At 42.5% G+C, this 8176-nt stretch overlaps 1 long non-coding RNA gene across 1 annotated transcript; it reads left to right on the top strand.

Moving 5' to 3' along the window:
• Positions 1-6663: 6663 nt before the first annotated feature.
• Positions 6664-7698, top strand: LOC137793200 (uncharacterized). The gene is made up of 2 exons (XR_011078196.1): positions 6664-7068; positions 7298-7698. It is a non-coding gene; the product is annotated as an uncharacterized lncRNA (long non-coding RNA).
• The last annotated feature ends 478 nt before the right edge of the window (positions 7699-8176 follow it).

Below are 8176 nucleotides of genomic sequence, written 5' to 3'. Positions count from 1 at the left end.
GTTGGGGTAAATGTGAGGGGAGCAGGCAGTCGCTGAAAGGTTGAAGCTAAATGTGAATGATAAGTCGAAGGGAGGAGGTTTAGACCCGACGCTCGCAGCACATCACACATGGGTGCACACACCTTGAGACGGCTACACACACGAGGGTAATTCACATATCTCGTTGAATGCTTTTCCCAGGTCCTGATGTTGATTGATATATCCTGGCTAATTGACGCAGTCGTTCAGAACAACTGGTCAAAAAACAGAAACACTGCATCTGACTCCCGGCACTTCCTGGATCATTTGGTTTGCCTTTCCCCGTACTGCAGGTAGGATAAACATTTGACTAGCGTCGGACAGCAGAGAAATGAAAACCCTCCTGTGTCCACACTTCAAATGAACAAACAGCTGTGTTGCTGCTGGAGCTGAATAGAGGCATCGAGCCGTGTGGCCAGCCCCCTGCCCTTTCTCTGTTGCCGTGGCTGGCTGTAAACAGACTGAGAAGCAGGGAGGTCGAGGCACGCTGCCTGGGAGCCCGGGCTCCATCGAGGCACGCTAATTACAACAATAATGGAGGCTGATCGCAGGTCCTTGCAGGCCATGTCTCCCAGTAAACTACCTCTATGTATGCTAGGTACCGATGTTGCTTTTTCCTGTTGTTTGAGATTAGCACGTAGCTGTTCTCTGTACCCCACTAGGGGGATGCCTGGGCTGGTTAGAGCATGTTAAAAAGGCCCCCAGCTCCGGCGCAGGCAGCAGGCTCTGGCCTAGCATAGTTAGTTCTAATGAGCAGGCGTTAGCGTAAACACGCGTTAATGCTGTGGGGAAACAGGCAGGGTCGGGTCAGGGAAGTGATGTTACCGGTAGGGTGGCTAGCACACCAGAGCTGGGATCCTGATTAGTGCTCATAAATAATGCAGCAGGCGAGGCTGGAGAGAGTACGGGATTGGCTGCAGCCGGGGCGAAGCTGCATAACGATGACAGGGAACCTGTGTGAGGTCGCAGTGAGTCAGACTCCGCTGGCAAGGCTTAGGATTCAACCGGAGCCGTGCCGGCTGTGAAATAAGTTCCCTTTTACTTTGTGTCCATCGCCGAGATGGTATTTAACTTACGTGCGAGCCCGTTGGCGGAGGTGACACATGCCACTTCAGAGCCGATCACTAAACCTTCTGCGGATGTGGCGAGTAACATGGAGGACACACGGCTGCAGGCTACAGCCGGTAGGGCTGCACGCTTGCCCATGTGTCAGTTTGAGAGGCAGAGGTCAAAGGTCAAATCCATTACGGAGGATTGAGAGGGAGTTCCTGTTTGAGGGTGACATGTCATATGTTGCTATGGGAACGGGGGGTATGAACTTTGAACTCGCTGAACTTCAGCTGAGACCAGAAGAGAGAGCGAGACTCAGGGGCAACCACACAAGTCCATTAAACCACTGAATCAATTGGGATACGAGGAGGAGTGACACTCATTCAAATGGAGGCTCAAGTGGATCATTACTCATCTACTGGACAAACATTAAGTGTTTAAATTCATTACAAACACATACAAACACGGCTATGGTGTCCAATAACACATCATCGAATCTCCTTACAGCTCAGTTTTAACTTAGTGACACTGCTTTTCAGATAGCTGCTGATTTATTTGAACATTAAACACTAACAAATAAAGTTGAACACATCGTTCTCAACAAAAAAAAAATGAATTCATACCTTTTTAATGTAAAAGCACTTCCAGCTAGAGATGTAATTGTTTTTCTGTGCTTATACGCTCATTTGTTTCGCTAAAACAGGTGTGTTTTACATCTAAAATAGTTGCTCGTATGAGAGTCCAGAACCAGAAAGTGATGTTGTATTAAATTCAGGTGCAAATCACAGAGAGCTAAAAACAATAAACACACACAATTGTCATTAGTGTTTTTTATTTTTTTATTTTAAGGGACACAAACAACACCCGCAGCTCACTATTCCTGTGATGGAGCACAAATAACGTAATTATTGTGTAATAATTGTGCGGTTACGTGGTTCTGTATTAAACACTAAATTTACAACAAGCCTTAGTTGTTACTATTTAGGTCTTTCTAGTTGTGAACTCGGCCTCTGTGGGAGTCATACTATGATGTTGAAAGTTGCCGTAACACCACGACCTCTATTTAAAGTCTACAAACCCAGCTAAAATGCAAAAATTAAGACTTTTTACAACATGAGCAATAATTGTGAAGGCATTCTCTTTTTTGGTGATTCATTCACCTGTTTAGCAAACCCATATATGACAAGAGCAGTATCTTTACCTGCACGTTACACCTTTGTCTACAACTTATTGTTGACGGCAGAGGCAGCCGCACACAGGACCATTGTCTGTTATCGACAGTTAGCCTGACCTGCGATGCTGAAAGCCTGCAAGCCGGACATTTATCCTCATCTCCCTTATGAATTCACCGCTGTGGAAACATTACATATGGTAAGACTCACAGATTAGTGGATCACATCCCACGCAAGGCCAAACAAATCACCGGGGATTTTGATGAAACGAGATGTTCTCAAATGAACTTTCACTGAAATCTGTGGAAGCGGTAAAGTGAGACCAAACAAACACCGCAGGACTCGGATACCTGATCAATTAGTCCCCAGGAATCCGCGGAGGTAGCGGCTCACCCACTGTGCTTCTATTTGATGTGGATGTTCACGGGAACCCCAAAATAATTTTAGAACAAAGAACAATTTGAGAGAAATTAAATTGATATAACAAAAAAAAAATTGAAATTTGGGAAACCAAACCAGGAATTCGCAGGCAAGAACCGGCGCCAAACCCTGACTGGAAAACGCACGGACACGGTCGTTACATTTTTTTGGCCGCAACAACTGTATCATACACACGCAATCACATGCACACATTTGCACATCCAGACACACGCTCACATACGCCATCCCCTCTCCGTTCCCCCTCCACACACAATGATGGCTCAGAGTCAAGTCCAGACGAGGGCATGCATCTGAAACCAAGAGTGAATCCATATTACATGTGTAGTGTGCTGTCTGTCTGGGTCCAGGTCATCAATTATGAATAGAAATATACAGCCTCCACAGCCCAGGCACTGGTGTCTCACCACTTGTAAAAGATTTCTTAAAAGGGGGACAGACACACAGGTTTGTCATTCAGATGCATGCCCAGGACTTAAGAGACAGATACAGGCAAGGTTTCCTTTTCTCTTACACTTCCCGCCGGGGGAGCTTTATTCTGCTTTCATTTAGGCCATTCCCTGTTGCGCTGAACTTAAGTGAGGCATCAGGAGCTTGTACTGTAAAATACTAACAGCTACAGTATTGAGAGTGAAGCCAGACATACATAATGATGTCATGATACAGCCCTGCATGGCTTATAGGCCGCAATCCTGCCTGGTTACATTTCTTTCTATCACACTGGCAGAAAAAAAAAAAAAATCATGACCATCCTCTTTGTACAGCATCTAATGTCATGGACATGAAACACAAAAACCTGGTATTCATGTTCCTGTTTGCTCTGTTCAGAGGGAAAACAACAACACAACAATACAATGGCACATCACATCTACTGTCTGCATAATGTTGTTCCCGTGGAGAAGTCATTAATCACAACTAAACAGCCCAAATCTTCTAAGAATTAAACAAAACATCCCACCTTTGTGTGTGTTTATGTATAAATCTGACACACTCTGCTACAATGCAGCAGGCATGGAATTACAGAGCACATGTAGCTGGCAAAACAAATTTGCAATTCTGCTTGTCTATTCCCAAACCCCTAGTGTACTGCTCATGCCCTCTAGAGACAGAACAAACAGCGGTTAAGATGTTTAAAAGGCTTTGCTTTCTTAGATACCTGTGCAGCTGAATACCAATAGACTGCTCTTACATTAAGGGGGTGTGGTGACAAGGTACTACATTCAGAGCTAGCGGGGAAATGCTAACTCCTCTGGTTTCCTCAAGGGCAACAATGTGCTTAATGCCTCTGCGTGATGTTGTGAGGAGGCGTGTCATTTGCATGCGCGCCTTATTCTGTCAGCCTATTTAGTGTCTGAGCTGAGGGATGAACAGTGAGGCCCCACAAGTGTCGATACTGTGGGCTGGAGTGGGTTTTTTTTTTTTCAACTGGTGGGACGCATCCCACTGATTTCTAAAAGGTCACTGTCATTATTGTTGCTTAGCAACCTTGTATGGCGAGCCATAGGTGTTCGCCGTACAGTAATTGTGGATGTGGATGCTGAGACGCAGAGGATCATGGGACAATAAGATGAACGACGTAGATGACATTCATCTATTGTGTTAAACACGCTGATGAGAGAATTTTGTGTCTCAGTAGGTTTCTATCTGGCTTTTTTTATTGGCTGAAAGGAACATCTCATAAAAAAAAGGAAGATTAAAAAACTGACAAAAAGAAGTTGTAAAAAAAAAACGTGAGGGGGAAAAAGTTTTTCCCAAATAATTGATGTTGTTGCAGAAGGCTTCTGCTTCACTGAGAGTTGTTTTTAGGGCCCAGTGTATAGATGTAGCATCAGTGAATTTTTGCAGACCACTGGTTAATGCTTTCACACACAAAACGCCCCACAAAGAAAGAAAAGAACAATGCATGAAAAGTGTAGACAGAGGAAACATATTGTGAGAGTAAATTCATGACAGTAACACAACTGCCATGTGAGGGGAGAAGCAGCAATGGAATATAACTGAAGACTTACTGAAGCGCTCTATGGTTAAAGTACACAGTTTCATTATATCCAACCATCATTTTATAGTGTTATTGGTCATTTTTTAATCATAGGTTACGCAGTCTAATTCCATTCTGTCATTACTTATCTCTATAGCAGTTTTCATTGGCCGTCGTAATTATGACGGATTATGAGCAAAGGAGGAAGTCAGGTGACGTAATGTAAAAACAAAAGGGAGGTGGTCGTGATGGATGGATGACACACACACACACACACACACACACACACACACACACACAGGTCATGTGTGTGTGTCTGTCTCATGCATCCATCCTGTGTGAAAGTTAACTTTATGAACTTCTGAATGATTGAACTTCACGTAAATGATTGTACGTAAGAAACACACTTATTTCAACTCAAATAATGCTCTTTTTTTCCGAAACCTAATGGAATAGTTTTGGTTTCAATTCACAACATTGAACACGTGTTTTAAACTGCAACTGTTTCACTTTGACAGAGTCTGAAGCCTTCGAATGGAAGAGGTAACAACTTATAACGTCTAATGAGTTGATCAAGTTCAAAATGGGTGATCATATTGAACTGAGTCCTGAGGTTTTGCAGAATCTACCAATATTGCCATTCTTGCCTTATACTAGGGGTCATATAAAAGTGATATAATGTAATAATATTTGATTATGAGTGCAATCAAATAGAGAGTCAAACAACATTGTCGACCCTTTTCCTTTCTCTTAAAAAAAAGTGAGGAGATGGATCCTCTTATCTCACGGTGTGTTTGGAGTCGAGGCGCCGGCGACTATAAATAAAACCTTCAGACATGATTTTTTTTATGTAATTCATTCAAAATTTGCACATTTGGAAAGAAATAATCAAAATAGATCCAATGTAAAATTAAAGATTTCACTCTATGCACTGCACAAACGGACACGAGTGTACTTTGTTAAGGATGTGTCATTTTTCACTGAGTGATTTTTGCATCTTCCACGAGCCTTGGTGGGAGTTGGCCAGAGTTATTATACAATGATAAAGCCAGTGTAAGGTATGTACAGAGCACAGTATAGAGGCAGAGTGATCTCTGAGTCATGTCCCATTTGTGGAGGTTGATGGATTTCCCCCTTGCTCGGCTCCCTCAGCTCAGTGGGGAGAAGGCAGGGCTGATAAGGTGATTTATCTGCACCTTTCCACCTCCAGTAATGGATGGCACATCCACCTTTCCCTGAAACTTCATCATCTCACAGCTGCACCCCCTCTCTCTCTCACGGAGAAGTGTGAGAGAGGAATGAAACAGACATGCTGCACAGAAAAAAAAAGAAAACAGACTAACCAGATAGCGACTTCTTTTCTACACTTTCTCATTAAGGATAGGTGAGTGTGGGAACATGACACTTAGCACTCTGAAGCCACTAAATCACTCTCTGACGTCAAGCCCAACCAAAATATTGGATAGGTCTCAACTTGAGTTCCTTGACGCTGGCGCTTTGATTGATTCTTTAATTCCTTCATCTGGCCTCGGTCCTTTGGGCTCCTGCTCTGTTTTCATTGCATAGCCACATGGGCTGGTGAGTTTTCATTACACCTAAACCACAAAATAGGGTGTTTATCAGTGTCTTTGGAAGAAAAAAAATACTCACATGACTTGTGCAAAAATGATCTGCCACAAGATTTACGCTAAACCTTTTTATCTTGCTCTGAGGCTATGAGGAGGCGAGAGAGATACACAGAAGCAAACTATTCAGCTTCATATGCCTCCTCATCTTCATATACAGGGAGCAAACCAAAGGGTGATTTATCCTTGACAGATTTGTTATTTGACAGCATTTTTGGGGTTTGAAGGTGTACAATTATACTTTGATTTACAGGCCAAACGTTGCAGATTGCTTGAAGGATGGATGTTGTCAAATTGTTGGTTGTTAGTTTTACGTAAGTGCACGTCCGATTTTGTTTTGCAGGAAGGAACGATGATATAAATGTAGCCCGGTCTACAATTATCATCTAGTTATCAAAATGTAAATATTCCTAAAACATTTAGTTCAAAGTCCCTAAGCCTAGACCTACGTTTTGAGTCAGCTTAACAGTTTAAAGTTAGTTAATGCAAATTAAAGTAAATCGTTTTGCGTCATGCGTATATGATGCAGCCTAACTTGTTAGCAGAGTAATCTGTCAATCTTTGTTTTCTGTGTGTTCATTGGGTTATCCTGATATCAGCCAATCCAATGTGCGTCTCAGGTAGAGGGGCGGGACAGTAGATTTCGCGGCATTGTGTTATAGTGAACGGCAGAAGCTACAGACCACCGTTGAATGAACCTGATAGTCTTGTATGAGAGCATAATGTTCAGAACTTAATGGTTGACGACCAGTTACCCTTTGGTTTACATTTATGTGATCTACGCAAGGTAAATACAAGTTGTTTATTATTTTCTATACTTTGACAAACTGTTAAATTGTAAAACGATGTTGTGTTGCTAATCGCGATTAGCGATTAGCATTAGCGATTAGCATAATATGGTTTTCTTTGCTTTCACACTGTTAGCTCTGTATATAAAACCTGTTAAGATAAGCTGTGCTATAAAACGTCATGAATCGGCATATGGACTGGGTGTTTAGCTGATTTATGTGATTCAGGAGACGGACCTTGGTGACAGAGGAAGGATCGGGAAAGCTCTTGTTGGACCACAATCAAGAACAGTTTCCTGCGTGCGCTGTGTGGACTGTTTCTACTGTTTTTTCTTCTACGCTTTGAAGCCGACCATCACCCCGTTTTCCGCATCTCCCCCCCCCCCTCCTAATACTCCTTGGATTTTGTGAGTACTAACAAAACCTGCACGTGCCTTCTTTTGTTTGTTTAAGCTTGTGTGGACAAGTGAAACGGCCATTACGTTTCAGGCCTCTACGCTCCCAAGCCACGACTCAGGCCTGCAACAGGGGTTTTGTTACGTTGAATGTGTGTGAATGTGTGTGTGTGAGAGGGTGGGTTTAAAAGTATATTGATGTTTACTGTTAATAAATGTATCACTGTGCGTTAAGACAGTTGATGTATTTGTAAAGTGTGTTACCAGAACTGTTTATGTCATAATTTCAAAACCAGATAAAGGGACAACATTAGAGGCACAGACCTTTATTTGTTGCTGTGTTAAATTCTATTGGAGGCACCGCCAGTAATTAAGTTTTCCTTATTAGAAAAAGTAACGATTGTAGAAAACCAAATTATTAAATTTATAACACAGGTAATAGCGCCGTCATATTTAAAACTGTACCCAGGACCCCGCCCATAGTACTTTATACCACGAGCCGATTCAGATAGTATCATAGAGCTACATGGGACGGGTGCTACATAAATGGAGGCACCGCTGGGATTTTATTCATAAAGTTATTAGATAAAACAAGTAACCACCTCTTAAATAGTGAACCATTAATAACCAACCCATAACGTAAACCACTTGTAGATTTAACCCATTGAAAGTATGACAAGCCAAGCGAGAAGTCCATCAGCACTTGATTTAA

This window comes from Clinocottus analis, unplaced genomic scaffold, assembly GCF_023055335.1.
Source record: "Clinocottus analis isolate CAN_PGR_092001 unplaced genomic scaffold, fCliAna1.0.p SCAF_22, whole genome shotgun sequence".
Classification (NCBI taxonomy): Eukaryota; Metazoa; Chordata; class Actinopteri; order Perciformes; family Cottidae; genus Clinocottus; species Clinocottus analis.
This window is presented reverse-complemented; position numbering and strand designations above follow the sequence as displayed.